Source organism: Sminthopsis crassicaudata, chromosome 1 (assembly GCF_048593235.1).
Source record: "Sminthopsis crassicaudata isolate SCR6 chromosome 1, ASM4859323v1, whole genome shotgun sequence".
In the NCBI taxonomy this organism is placed as follows: Eukaryota; Metazoa; Chordata; class Mammalia; order Dasyuromorphia; family Dasyuridae; genus Sminthopsis; species Sminthopsis crassicaudata.
The window spans coordinates 753,592,854-753,608,444 of NC_133617.1; the positions used below are offsets into that span (position 1 = coordinate 753,592,854).

Genomic DNA, 15,591 nt, shown 5'->3' on the forward strand with positions numbered 1-15,591 from the left:
TTGGATTTGATGAGTTTCTTACACATCTGAAAAGGGGTAATTTCTAAGATTTGATAACAAATGTCTAAAATAAATCTTTCTCCTTGTTTCTCACTGTCACATGCATTTTATAATTTCTTGAAAAAATATACTGTTATTTAAATATAATTAGGTTTAAGAAGAGAAGCAAACAAATACTTTCCCAATGTTGGAGAGAGTTTGAGAATCCCAAAGGGAACTTCTAGAAAGTTCTAGGATCACCAAGCCAAGGGACTCCCTAACGACTTCATCCTCCATCATCTCTCCTCTGAGGACATATCTCATTCTGTACCTCGTAGAATGGATTCTTGTGAGTACCTGTATGTTGGTTCCTATCTATTTTTCTGGATATCTGTTTTTCTACTTCTCTCTGTTGCTTGTGGTGTCATTCCCTGACTCTTTTGGGAGTGCAGCTTACTCTTTTCTCTTTCTCCATTTATCAGTTTCTCTTCTCCTCTTCCATGAGCTCAATAGCATGAATACAAGTTGGGCTAGAAGCCCTCAAAGCCCTCTTCCAACTCTAAATCTCCTGTAGCTTCTGGTCTGGGTTACTTCTCAAACTCAGCACTCAGTTGTGAAGTTTGGGTCCCTAATGAAGCCATGACCTTGGTGATTAAGAAGTGACTAATGAGACTTCTTTTCTCTTTTCCAGTGTTTTTAAAATTCTGAATTAAACAAATTAAATGCTCATTACAAAACATAGCAAAAGAGAGTCATGTGGGAAATTATGGATTTCTATTTGGTATTTCTGTAATGAGTAAAAAGTTTTAAAAGAGACAGTTTCAGGGCAATTTAATTGTTTTGTTAATGGGGCCAGCATATTACTAATAAAAGGGTGGTCATTTGTCATCCCTCTTAGACCAAAGAGGTCACAGTTTATTAGAGCAAGATTGAGGAGAGGTAATTCAATCTCACTGTCAATAATGTCCTTCAAGAGATTGAACTTAAAATCAGAACTTTGGAAGAATTCTGGATCTCCCCAAGATATTGGCTACTAACAATCATTTCTCTCATCACTTAAAAGTGCATAATAAATTCAACTCATTGATATCTAAAATATTCTTATTTTTAATCTTTTATCCTTATCATTTTATAAGAAACCATGGATTTGAAGCATTATTTTAAAGTCGTTGTAGGGGAATATTGGGAGACCTCCACTTTGATTCCTCTGCATCTTGGCTCTGCCCCTTATTTAAATGCCGATCTAAGAGAAAGAAATGTAGCATTCCCCTCTCAGCCATTTTGAAATTTGAGCCCTAGGGATATAATTAACATCTATTCACTAAAACAATTTGTAAGTCATGTTCTTCAGAAGATCTTAGGATTGTTAAAAAGATGATCTAGCTCAGTTACAGCTTTACCATTGGTTGAGGCAATCAGAGAAAGTAGAGTTGACAATCGAAGTAATTGACACTTAAGTAGGTGTGAACTCCAGGCGATATCTTGCCAAAGTGTGAAGCTTTTCCTCGGGTGAGCTGATGTCATTTACAAACCTTGACAAGATATATAGAGAGATTCTCTCAGAGGGCATTTTGAGACAGAGATTTCGGGGCAGGAACCTGCTGGCTCTCAAGGGGAAAGGAGAGAATTTCTCTCTATCCTTCCCTGTCCACAGCAGTCTTGTTGCACGGAAAGGGAGTGAGTAGCCTAAGATGGCCAACCGCACAGCGAAGGATGCTCACCACATTCATGGCACCAACCCGCAATTCTTGGTGGAGAAAATCATCCGGACTCGAATTTACGAGTCCAAGTACTGGAAGGAGGAGTGCTTTGGGCTCACCGCTGAGCTGGTCGTGGACAGAGCCATGGAACTGAGGTCTGTGGGGGGTGTCTTTGGCCCCAACATCCAGCCAACACCATTCCTCTGCCTGACCTTGAAAATGCTGCAGATACAGCCAGAGAAGGATATAGTATTTGAATTCATTAAAAATGAAGATTTCAAGTATGTCCGCTTGTTGGGGGCCTTGTATATGAGGTTGACAGGCACAGCCATGGACTGCTACAACTATCTGGAACCTCTGTACAATGACTATCGAAAAATTAGGATCCAGAACCGAAACGGAGACTTTGAATCCATACACGTAGATGAGTTTGTCGATGAACTGCTCCGCGGTGAGCGGGTCTGTGATATCATCCTGCCCCGGCTCCAGAAGCGCCATGTGCTGGAACAAACTAACTCTCTGCAGCTTCGAGTCAGCACCTTGGAGGAGGAAATGGAGGATGGGAACTCCACTGAGGAAGAAGAGAAGGATGAAGAACAACTAGAAATGAAGCCATCCCGGTATCATTGTCGGCAACGTTACAGAGACCCGGACAGTGACTCCCTTAAACGGCTCTCCAGGGGAAGCGAGAGCCGGTCTCCAAAAAGGAGGAAGAGAGCCCGCAGTCGGGAAAGATGTCACAGGAGGAGCTCAAGACACTACAGGACTCGATCAAGAACGCCGAGCGGGTCCCGGGCGAGGCGCCGGTCCCGGGAGCGGAACCGGTCACGGTCGGGGAGCCGGTCCCGGGCGGGGAGCCGTTCCCGGGCGCGGAGCCGGTCCCGGGCGCGGAGCCGGTCCCGGGAGCGGAGCCGGTCCCGGACGAGGAGCCGGTCCCGGGTGCGGAGCCGGTCCCGGGCGCGGAGCCGGTCCCGGTCCCGGAAACGGTCCCGGACGAGGAGCCGGTCCCGGGTGCGGAGCCGGTCCCGGGCGCGGAAACGGTCACGGTCGGGGAGCCGGTCCCGGGCGAGGAGCCGGTCCCGGGCGCGGAGCCGGTCCCGGGCGCGGAGCCGGTCCCGGGCGCGAAGCCGGTCCCGGGCGCGAAGCCGGTCCCGGGAGCAGAGATAGTCCCCGGCTAATCACTGTTGGCAGATTTGGAGCAGAACTGAAGTATTGAGCCATTATTCCTTATCAGATTCCTGGCCATCAACCATATCAATGAAACAAAGGAGACACTTAAAGTTCCCGGAAAGGTCTAAGTAAAGTAATAAAGGAATACAACAAGGCTTTATATTGTCAATTTATTTAACTTAAATACATTCAAACTTCAGAAGATGTAGGGTATATAACATATGAAATCTACAACATCTTCTGAAGTTTGAGGTGTTTTCCCCTCTCTTTGAGAACTTGCCATATTTCCTTGTGATGTACACAGAGACGTGGTGTAGTCAACTAAGCAGGAGTAGATGCTTTTCTGGAACTCCCCTGCTCTCTCTACAATCATGACTGTTGGCAATTTGGTCTCTAGTTCATCCGCTTCTTTAAAAACTAGCCTGCTAGGAGGAATATAGAGAGGCCTGGAGAGACTTAAATCAACTGATGCTGAGTGAAATGAGCAGAACCAGAAGATCACTGTACACTTCAACAACAATACTGTATGAGGATGTATTCTGATGGAAGTGGAAATCTTCAACATAAAGAAGATCCAACTCACTTCCAGTTGATCAATGATGGACAGAGGTAGCTACACCCAGAGAAGAAACACTGGGAGGGGAATGAAAATTGTTAGCACTAATATCTGTCTGCCCAGGTTGCATGTACCTTCGGATTCTAATGTTTATTGTGCAACAAGAAAATGATATTCGCACACATGTATTGTACCTAGACTATATTGTAACACATGTAAAATGTATGGGATTGCCTGTCGTCGGGGGGAGGGAATAGAGGGAGGGGGGGTAATTTGGAAAAATGAATACAAGGGATAATATTATAAAATATATATATATATATAATAAAAAATTAAAAAAAAAAACTAGCCTGCTAGAGATCATTATGCGCTTCAACAACAATACTATATGATGATCAATTCTGATGGACTTGGCCCTCTTCAGCAATGAGAGGATCCAAATCAGTTCCAATAGAGCAGTAAAGAACTGAACCAGCTACACCCAGCGAAAGAACTCTGGGAAATGAGTGTGAACCACTCCATAGAATTCCCAATCCCTCTGATTTTGTCCACCTGCATTTTGTATTTCCTTCACAGGCTAATTGTACACTGTTTCAAGTCCGATTCCTTTTGTGCAGCAAAACAACTGTTTGGACATGTATACATATATTGTATTCAAGGTATACTTTAACATATTTAACATGTATTGGTCAACCTGCCATGGGGGGGGGGAGAAGGAGGGGGAAAATTAGAACAAAACGTTTGGCAATTGTCAATGCTGTAAAACTACCCATGTATATATCTGATAAATAAAAACTATTAAAAAAAACAAACTAGCCTGCTCTTTTGGTACTTGAGGTCACATATTGTTGAAAGCTAGCTAGCAAAATCTTCACCTTACCCTAGCTGGCATGGGAAATGAGTCCAATTGTTCAGTAATTTGAACATTCTTGGACACTGCCCTTTTTCAGGGTTGGAATATAAACTGATCTTTTCCAATCCAGTGGCTACTGTTGTTTTCCAAGTTTGCTGGTGTATCAAGTACAGCACATTCACAGCATCACCTATGAGAATTTTACAAAATCTTTCAGTGGCCCAATTTGAGTAGTCCAGCACTAGGCTGAGGGCTTTGGGGGAACTTTAGGAGTTTCATGGATTATTGAGAGATTAGCAAAAGGATGTCATATAGGCAACCTCGATGTGGAGGTTAGTTCAACTCCATTTTATAAAGCGTATTAGCACCTACTCTATGCAGGGTCCTGCAGTGTCAGCAGAAAGTTGCCTTAGTCATAGTGTTCCCTACAAGGTGCTTTGCTACCATTGCACTCTTTACTCACCTTCCCCTTTGATTCTGAGTATTTTTTTCAGGGAAATGCCCCATTTTTATAAGGGGAATATTTTCTTTTACTATTCTTACTGTATTTAATAAAGGCCTTTGCTAAGAGCTAAATATATTTATAGGATATTAGTAAATGAGAAGCACACTGGTCAGGGCTCATGAACTATCATTCAGGAAAATGTGGCTTTAAACTTCTAAACAAACTTCTGGACAATTTGGCTGCCTCAGTGAGGCAGACAGCCTAGTTTCCACATTATTTTAGCAAAAACACAAACATTCCACCAAAATCAATAATGTTGAAGAAATCCAATGGGAAATTACAGCAAGTAAATTCTTCTATCCCAAAAGTACACCAAACCATCAGCCAGACGCTCATGAAATGGGACCTCCAGCAAAGTCAGCATCTGAACATACAACAAAAGAGCCGCCACTCATTATCGCCAGAGAAGAGCTAGAGACAAAAGGAGCCTATAAGGCTTTATCTGGAGAGCAGAGGGTAACTTAATAAAAAGATCCTTGTCAATCTTGATGTGGCTGATGGAGACACCAGATGTCAGTAGGCACCAAAAGCTGGGATTCAGTTATGTGAAGAATTCACAATGGCCAGTCTTCTCTTTGGCAAAAGCCTGGCAGGCTAGATCTTGAAAAGGACTTAGTACCTTAAAAAGGTACTAAAGGTGTAAAGAGGAGAAGTGGGTTGAGAAGCATAGAGAGTTAGGAGAGATACTGCATGGCATGAGGGAGGTTCAGGAGAAAGATACCATGAGGCAGAATGTTAGGGTGGACTGACTGCAAAGAGGCAGGGGCCATGGAATGGGCCATAAATACACCTATAGGGAGAATTTAACCTCAGGGAAATAACTGATATTTCTTTTTGGTATGGAATATTTGTTAATTAAAACTTTTTATTTTCAAAATATAGACATGGATAATTTTCAAATGTCATCCCTACAAAATCTTGGTTCTAATATTTTCCTTCCCATCCCCCAGTTGGCAAGTGATTCAATGTGTTAAAGGCATATAATTCCTCTATACATACTTCCACAAATAACATGCTGCATCAGAACAATCATAAAGGGGGAAAAAAGGAGAAAGAAAACAAAATGTAAGAAAACAACAACAAAAAGGTGAAAATACAGCGATGCACATTTTGTTCCCCCTGTCCTCTCTCTGGGTGCAGATGACTCTTCATCATGAGACCATTGGAACTGATCTGAACTAACTCATTGGTGACAAGAGCCACATTCATCAGAATTGATCCTCATATAATCTTGCTGTTGCTGTATATAATGATCTCCTAGTTCTGCTCATTTCACTCAGCATTCATATAAGTCTCCCCGAAGAGCTAATCCAATTCCAATTGATTAATGATAGACAGAATCAGCTACATCCAGAAAAGGAACACTAGGAAATGAGTGTAAACTGTTATTTTTACCTTCTGAATCCAATTCTTCCTGTGCAACAAAAAATTTGGTTCTACACACATATATTGTATCTAGAATATACTGTAATATATTTAACATGTATAAGACTGCCTGCCATCTGGGGGAGGGGGTTGGCGGAGGAAGGGAAAAAATCTGAATAGAAGTAAGTGCAAGGGATAATGTTGTAAAAAATTACCCATGCATATGTACTGTCAAAAAAAAAGTTATAATTATAAAATTAAATAAAAATTAAATTATTAAAAAAAAACATATAAGTCTCCCCAGACCATTCTGAAATCATCCTGCCAATTGTTTCTTATAAAACTATAATACTCCATAACATTCATCCATCGTAACTTATTCAGCCATTCCCCAACTGATGGGCACCTAACTCAACCTCTTTTGAAGTGGAGCCCTAAGAATATTATTAACATCTCTTCACCTAAACAATTTGCAATTGATTTTCTTCAGAAGATCATTGGCTTGTAAACGAGATGATCTGGCTTTACCATTTGTTGAGGCAATTAGAGAAAGTCGAGTTGACAACCCAGGTAATGAGGGGTTGACACTTAAGCAGGTGTGGACTCCAGGTGATATCTTGGCTCTGCCCCTTATCTAAGAGCTGATCTAAGAGAAAAAAAGGTAGCATTCTCTTTTCAGCCATTTTGAAAGTTGAGCCTTAGAAATATTATTAACATCCTCTCACCTAAACAACTTGCAAGTTCCATTCTTCAGAACATCATTGGCTTGTAAAGGAGAGGATCTGGCTCAATTGCAGCTTTACCATTGGTTGAGGCAATCAGAGAGAGTCGAGTTAACAACCCAGGTAAGGAGGGATTAGACACTTAAGCAGGTGTGAACTCCAGGTGATACCTTCCCAAAGTGTGAAGCTTTTTCCTTGGCTGAGCTCACACATCTGCAAGCCTTGGCAGGGTATATATAAAGAGCTTCTCTCCGAAGGCTTTTCCAGAGAGAGAGACTGCAGGCTGGAAAGCTGCTGGTGCTCAAGGAGAAAGAAGAAAAGGGAAAGGGGAAAGGGGAAAGGAGGAGAAAGGGGAAAGGAGAAGAAAGGAGAAAGGGGAAAGGAGAAGAAAGGAGAAAGGGGAAAGGGGAAAGGAGAAGAAAGAGGAAAGGAGAAGAAAGGAGAAAGGGGAAAGGGGAAAGGAGAAGAAAGGAGAAAGGGGAAAGGAGGAGAAAGGAGAAAGGAGGGACTTTCTCTTGATCCTTCCCTGTCCGCAGCGGTCTTGTTGCACTGAAAGGGAGAGATTAGCCCAAGATGGCCCACCGCCCAGTGAACGACGCCCACCACATGCAGGGCACTGACCTGCAATACTTAGTAGAGAAGAAAATCCGGACTCGAATTTACGAGTCCAAGTACTGGAAGGAGGAGTGCTTGGGGCTCACAGCTGAGCTGCTCGGGAACAAAGCCGTGGACCTGAGGTCTGTGGGGGTGTCTATGGCAGCGATATGAAGCCAACGCCATTCCTCTGCCTGACCTTGAAATGCTGCAGATACAACCAGAGAAGAACCTCATCATTGAATTCATTAAAAATGTATATTTCAAGTATGTCCGAGTTTTGGGCGCCTTCTATATGAGGTGACAGGCACGGCCATGGACTGCTACAACTATCTGGAACCTCTGTACAATGATGATCGAAAAATTAGGATCCAGAACCGAAACGGAGACTTTGAAGTCATACGCGTAGATGACTTTATTGATGAACTGCTCACAGTGATCGGGTCGTGGTATCATCCTGCCCCGGCTCCAGAAGGACCATATGCTAGAAGAACTTGGCTCACTGGAACTTCAAATCAGCGACTCGGGGGAGGAAATGGAGGATGTGAAGTCCAGTGAGGAAGAAGAGATGGACCAAGACCAGCTAGAAACGAATCCACCCGGCTATCATCTTCTGCAAAGCGACAGCGCCTCCCTAAAACGGCCGAACGAGGAAAGAGAGTACCCGTCTTCAAAAAGGAGGAAGATAGTTCCCAGTCAGGAAGGATGTCACAGCAGGAGCCCAAGAGAGTCCAGCCCGAGCTCCGAGACGGTTCCCTACGCGGTGCCGATGTTGTTCTAAAAGCCAATCCCTGCGCAGCCTGTGTCGGGCTCGGAGTAGATCCCCGGCTTGGGGCGGGTGTCGACGCGCAGGTGTTCTCTGATAGGTTCTGATCCCAGCGGAGCGGATCTAAAATACTGTACTACTGTTCCTTATCAAAGTCCCTACGCCATTAGTCAAGCCAAAGACACAAAGCCATTCAAAATGCTCTGAAGTGCTGAAGAAAAATCACAAAAATAGTAGATTGTGCTAAGTCATGTACCTCGAACCCTTAGTCTCCTGGAGTGTGAAAGCATTAATGTTAAATAAATAAACTGACAATATAAAGCCTTGTTGTATTCCTTTTTCAATCTTTTTTTTTGGGGGGTGGGTGATAAAAAAAAGAACTTTATTAAGTGATGGAACAGAATATTTAGGTGCTCTAAGAATTGACGAACACAATGAATATAAAGAAGCACTGCAAGATTTATATGAACTGAAGCAAAATAAATTAAGCAGGGCCAGGAAAACAATGTATCCAATGATTACACCAATGTAAATGGAAAGAACTATAAAACATTAGAAACTGAATGTTGTGAAATAATAAAGAACAAGCTTGTTCCCCAAGGAAAATATATGAGAAAACACTTGTCCTAAATTCTTTGCAAAGATGGGGGTGGCCCATAAGTGTGGAACATTGACTATAATGTTAGATTTTTTTTTTTTTTTGGATGTGTTGATTGACTTGATGATTTTTTTTTTCATTATAAGGTGTGATTCTCTGGGAGGGTAGAGAACATGGACACAAACAATGTCTGCTGGAGCTAGCTTCAACCAAGCTGTTATGTTTTCAGTGAAAACATCTACACCTTGGGAAAACAGCAAATACTACAAATCAGGGCTTGATGTATTGTTTTGTTGGTTTTCTAAGCTTAAGAAAGTGATGGGAAAATGTTAATAATGCTGTTTAAACTTAAAATTGTGAACTGTATATATTTTCCTCCATCCCTTCCATCCCGCAAGCTGATTGTTGAATATTTTACCAGCACACTGTTGAATAAAGGAGAAAATGCAGCCTATGTAAAAACAGAAAATGTTTATCAAATCTATTTAAAATAAAAACACACAGAAGAGAACTCAAGAAAAAAATGGAGGAAAAAATCCCTGAGGGTGATGGATCAAACCCAAGTATCTTTAAGGAGAGAGAACTGCATAGCTGCCTGAAAGTTTAATCATTATCTCCATCTTCTGTATACTTTTACTCATATGTGAAAGCACTTTTAGCCTTTAAAAATAAACTCTAGCAACCTCATGTAAGGAAACCTGAGTATGATATATAATAGTTTTCAATATATTTATTGTATCACTTGAGCAAATGATTATAATTATAACTATTGTATACCAGACATAACTTGTTGTTTAATATATATGCATACAAACACACACATATATAGTGCATATTATTATATGTCATAAAGTAGTCCATCTCACTCCAATTAAAGGTCAACTGCTGATAAAAATACATTTAAAACCTAGGAATCTGCTTGTTTTGTTTTGTTTTGTTTTTCTTGGCATAGACTATTGTACCTATATGTTTACAACTCAAGTAAACCTGGTTGGTTTTCAGAACCAGGTGCTCAAAAACAAAGGTGTAAATGTTCTTTTCAGCTATTGAAGAGCAGCAAATAATAGCAGTAGTACAATATGAGAATATAGATCTGGGCCAAGCAGCATAACCTTAAAATAGCATGTAATATGGATGAGAAGGAAGTGGTTAAAAACAAAATAAAACAAAACACAACAAACACATGTTCTCTTTTTAAGCCCTACAGAAACAACTTATTTTTTTCTACTAGAGATAAAAACTGTAAGATGATATTAGGAAATATCTTTAAAATTCATAGCTCATCCACTCATCCACTCATTCATTGTTTTTCATTCATCCTTTCCTTTATTCACTCATCAAAACATTCTACCAGTAGATCCTCAGCACCTCTCAACTGGACTATTAAAATAGCCTCTTACTTAGGTTCCATATTTCCAGTTTCTCCTCTTTCCTTCACACAGCTAGCTATTTTTTTTATTATAGCTTTTTATAGACAGAACATATGCATGGGTAAATTTTCAACATTGTCCCCTGCACTCAGTTCTGTTCCAACTTTTTCCTTCCCTCCCTCCACTCCCTCCCATAGATAACAGGCAGTCTCATACATGTTAAGTATATCTTAAATATAATAAATGTGTACAGATTTGTACAGTTCTCATGTTGCACAAGGAAAAGTGGATTCAGAAGGTAAAAATAACCTGGGAAGAAAAACAAAAATGCAAGTAGTCCACATTCATTTCCCAATGTTCTTTCTCTGGGTGTAGCTCATTCTGTCCATCATTAATCAATTTGAACAGAAGTGAATCTTCTCATTGTCGAAGATATCCACTTACATGAGAATACATCCTCATATAGTATTGCTATTGATCATTTTTTCAGTCTTGAACTAATTTGTTATTTCCTGTACAGTTTTAAATTTTGCTTCTTGTCCCACATGCAGGAAGGTCAAGAGACAAGGAAGGTGAGAGGTTTTCCCCTCTCTTTGATGACTTGCCATATTTTCTTGTGATGTACACAATCAGAGACATGGTGTAGTCAACTAAGCAGGAGTAGATGCTTTTCTGGAACTCCCCTGCTCTCTCTACAATCATGACTGTTGGCAATTTGGTCTCTAGTTCATCTGCTTCTTTAAAAACTAGCCTGTTCTTTGGGTAATTCTGAAGTCACATATTGTTGAAGGCTAGCTAGCAAAATCTTCACCTTACCCTAGCTGGCATGGGAAATAAGTCCAGTTGTTCAGTAATTTGAACATTCCTGGACACTGCCCTTTTTCAGAGTTGGAATATAAACTGATCTTTTCCAATCCAGTGGCTACTGCTGTTTTCCAAATTTGCTGGTGTATCAAGCACAGCACATTCACAGCATCACCTTTGAGAATTTTACAAAATCTTTTAGTGGCCCAATTTTAGTAGTCCAGCACTAGTCTGGGGGCTTTGGGGGAACTTTAGGCGTTTCATGGATTATTGAAAGATTAGCAAAAGGATGTCATATAGGCAACCTCGATGTGGAGGTTAGTTCAACTCCATTTTATAAAGCGTATTAGCACCTATTCTATGCAGAGTCCTGCAGTGTCAGCAGAAAGTTGCCTTAGCCATAGTGTTCCCTACAAGGTGCTTTGCTACCATTGCACTCTTTACTCACCTTCCCCTTTGATTCTATGAGTATTTTTTCAGGGAAATGCCCCATTTTTTATAAGGGGAATATTTTCTTTTACTATTCTTATTATATTTAATAAAGGCCTTTGCTAAGAGCTAAATATATTTATAGGATATTAGTAAATGAGAAGCACACTGGTCAGGGCTCATGAACTATCACTTAAAAAAAGTGGTTTCAAACTTCTGGACAGTTTGGCTGCCTCAGTGAGGCAGAGAGCCCAGTTCCCACATTATCTACTTCAGCAAAAACACATTCTACCAAAATGAATACTGATTATGAAATACAATGAGAAGCTATGGCAAATGAATTCTTCTAGCCCCAAAGTACACCAAACAATCAGCCAGAAGCTTATGAAAGGGGGCTTCCAGCAAAGTCAGCATCAGCATCGGAATATAAGCAAGAGAGCCACCACTCATTGTGACCAGAAAAGGGTCAGAGACATGAGGCTTTATCTGGAGAGCAGAGGACATCTTTTTTAAAATCCCCTTTCAGGGCAGGGGTAGCTAAGTGAGATAATGGATAGAGCACCAGTCCTGAAGTCAAGAGGACCTGAGTTCAAATTTGGCCTCAGACACTTAATACTTCCCAGCTGTGTGACCCTAAGTAAGTCACTTAACCCTAATTTCCTTAGCAAAAGAAAAAAAATCATGATGTGCCTGATGTAGATACCAGACAGTAGGCACCAAAAGTTGGGATTCAATCACAATGGCCATTCTCTTTAGCAAAAGATTTATTTATTTAAGAGAATAGGTTACAGACAGGTGATAGACAATAGACACCTAGAATGGTAAATATGAAATAGAATGATAGAATATATGAGAGAAAAGTTCCTCAGTGGAAGTCACAGCTACTCAGAAGAGAGCACCCTATGAGGTTGGGGCATGTCCTTTCTTGCAGGCTAAATCCTGAAAGTGACTTAGCATCTTAAAAAGAGTTAGGTAGGAGACGTGGGCTTGCGAAGCATTGTGGAGTTAGAAGAGATAGCACATGGCATGGGGGGTTCAGGAGAAAGAGGCATGTCAGTCATGGTGGACTGACCCAAAAGAGGTAGTGGCCATGGGATAAGCCATAGATAAATTTATAGGGAGAATTTAACCTTAGAGCATGGCTGGTATTTCTGAAAAGCCATGGCATGGTGAGGCTGCCCAACACCTCTGCAGAGAAGTCTCAGGAACTTGATGTAACATGATGTCTGGATAACCTCCCCTGAGGATGGGACAGTAGAGCTAAACTGATCTGTATCAGTGCCTTCTCCTGCTAGCCTCAGGAATATATTCTTCAGCTTTTCTCTGCCTAACACACCATTCAAGGTCTCATTAACCAGAAATCCACACCATGGCTTTGGCAATCTACCAAATACAAGACTGGCATGTAAACTCAATATATTTGAGACTGAACTCATTATTCCCAGTTCCAGCCCCAAACTTCCTCACTTCTTTATTATTGGCCTTTCAGGCACCTAGGTTCATAATTCAACTGTCACTCCCAACTCCTCAATCTCTCTATTCCCACCCCTTCTCCTGGCATATCCCCAACCATCAAAGTAGTCCTGTGATTTCTTCCTCTATCATATCTCTTGTATAGAAACACCCTTTTTCTGTCATGGTCACTTTCTGATGTGTAAGATTTGATTGTCGCCCTTCCAGTTCTTAGTCTGGTACCACCAGGCTGAATCTTGAAAGTCTTAAAGTCTCCCCAGTGTAGAGTATACACTGAACTTCACTTCTAGGTTCCTTCATTCAACTTGATTATCTTCTGATTCTTAGACTGCCTAAGTGAAATGGGGAATTTGAATAATTCATTGGCCATCACAATTATCTTTTCTCACCTTTTGTGCTGAAAGACAAAGTTTGCCCATACAGCCAGGAGGAGAAAAAGACATTTATATGCAGCTGATTTCTCTTGGAGAGCCAGAGATAGGCTCATGTTTCACTCCTAATAGTCTTGGAGCTGGCATGTGCTTTAAGATCCTCCAATGCTGTGCTGAAAAAGGAGGTCCCTGGGGCTGTTAGCCAGTGACAAGCCGGGGAGGTTGACATACTTCCTAGCTAACTAACAATCCATAGTCAAATCTTGTCATTTCTCCCTTTCTACCTCAGCAGGATCTGAACCCAGTCCCTTGTTCTGTGTTAGGATTACTAGGTGCTAACTCGGTTCTCTAATTTAGCATAGTACTTAACAATTCTCTAACAATTCACACCTTTAGTTATCCCTTTAAAAGGAGTTTATACCTTTAGTCTTCTGAAAGGAGTTTACAGCTTTAAAGGAGTTTACACCTGTCGAATACCCACAAACCAGTTCTCTGCGAGGTTAAAAGGAGCCAGGATTCAGGAAGAGGAGGATTCCAGATTCTACCTTCGCTCTGGCTGGAGGCTCCAGAAGCCTCCCAGGAAACCTGCTCACCAGAGAACGATCGCAAATCTCGAGACAACAGGACTTTACAATTTGGCACCCAGTGTGGGGCGAGGACCTTTGCTTATCCTGACTCTGGCTGATTCTGAGCTCTTCAGAGGAGCTAGCCCGGACTTGACATTTTGGTGCCGGAACAGGGACTGAGCGGGACACCGAGGCAATGGCGGGAGGTCAGTCTTGGATGGAGGAGACGGAGGCGGATTCGACGATAAGAGAGGGCAGTGAGGCAGCCCGGGGCACCATGAGCGACAGCGGCGAGCAGAACTACTGCGAGGAGGAATCCCGGTCCGCTTCCAGAAGTGGCAGTGCCCATGGATCTGGGGAATCTGCAAGGCACACCCCTGCAAGGTCCCGTTCCAAGGAAGATTCTTGGCGCTCCAGATCCAAGTCGAGGTCCAGGTCTGAGTCTCGATCGAGATCCAGAAGTTCTCGAAGGCATTATACTAGATCCCGTTCTCGCTCCCGCTCCCACAGCCCATCCCGGAGCAGGTCGTACAGTCGAGATTACCGAAGGCGACGTAGCCACAGTCGCTCTCCAGTGTCTCCCCGGAGGCGTCACGTTGGGAATCGGGCCACTCCTGAGCCCAACTGCTGTCTCGGAGTGTTTGGATTGAGTCTGTACACCACCGAGAGGGAGCTCCGAGAAGTCTTCTCCAAATATGGCCCAATCGCAGATGTGTCCGTTGTGTATGACCAAAAGTTTCGGCGCTCCCGGGGATTTGCCTTTGTCTACTTTGAGAATGTGGACGATGCCAAGGAAGCTAAAGAACACGCCAATGGAATGGAAGTGGATGGCCGGAGGATCCGAGTAGAGTTTTCTATAACAAAAAGACCCCACAGCCCAACCCCTGGAATCTACATGGGAAGACCTAGTTATGGCAGTTCCCGCTTTCGTGATTACTACCATCGAGGATACCACCGAGGCCGTGATGATCGCGATTATTACAGCAGATCTTACAGAGGAGGTGATGGAAGAGGGCGGAGAGCTGCCCAAGACAGGGGTCAGATTTACAGGAAGCGATCACCCTCCCCATACTACAATCGTAGTTACAGGTCACGGTCTCGATCTCGATCTCGATCTTATTCACCTCTTCGCTATTAAAGCATGAAGATGGTGGATTTCTGAAATGGGATTTTGTTTTGTGGACAACATTTTTTATTGTCTCCTGTTTGAAAGTGAACAGTGCCTAGTGAATCGGTGACTTTTACACCTTTTATGAAGACTACTTTTGGTGGAGTTGAAATGCTGTTTTCATTCTGCATTTGTGTAGTTTGGTGCTTTGTTCAAAGTTAAGTGTTTTCAGAGAAGTATGTTTTGCATGTATTTTTTTACAGTCTAAATTTTGACGGCTGAGAAGTTTCTATTGTACAAAAACTTCATTTAAAAAGGAAAATGACAAATGTTGGAGAGTATTTAGAAAAATTGAGACACTAATGTATTATTGGTGTTGGGAAGTGATCCAACCATTCTGGAAAGCAATTTTGAACTATGTCCAAAGGGCTATCAAACTGTGTTTATCCTTTGATCCAGCAATACCACTGCTAGGCCTGAATCCCCATAAGATAATAAATGTGCGAAAATATTTGTGGCAGCCCTTTTTGTAGTGTCAAGAAATTGGAAATTGAGTGAATGCCCATCAGCTGAATAAGTTATGGCATACAAATGTAATGGAATATTGTTCTGTAAGAAACAATGAGAAATGTGATTCCCAAAAAGCCTGGAAAGACTTATAT

General features: G+C 42.0%; 3 pseudogenes; all 3 read left to right on the forward strand.

Annotated features, from left to right (window-relative positions):
- The first annotated feature begins 1,670 nt into the window (after nt 1-1,670).
- LOC141551507 (pre-mRNA-splicing factor 38A pseudogene) lies at nt 1,671-2,846 on the forward strand (annotated as a pseudogene).
- Nucleotides 2,847-7,423: 4,577 nt separating this feature from the next.
- LOC141551513 (pre-mRNA-splicing factor 38A pseudogene) lies at nt 7,424-8,225 on the forward strand (annotated as a pseudogene).
- Nucleotides 8,226-13,913: 5,688 nt separating this feature from the next.
- LOC141555964 (transformer-2 protein homolog beta pseudogene) lies at nt 13,914-15,225 on the forward strand (annotated as a pseudogene).
- Nucleotides 15,226-15,591: the final 366 nt, after the last annotated feature.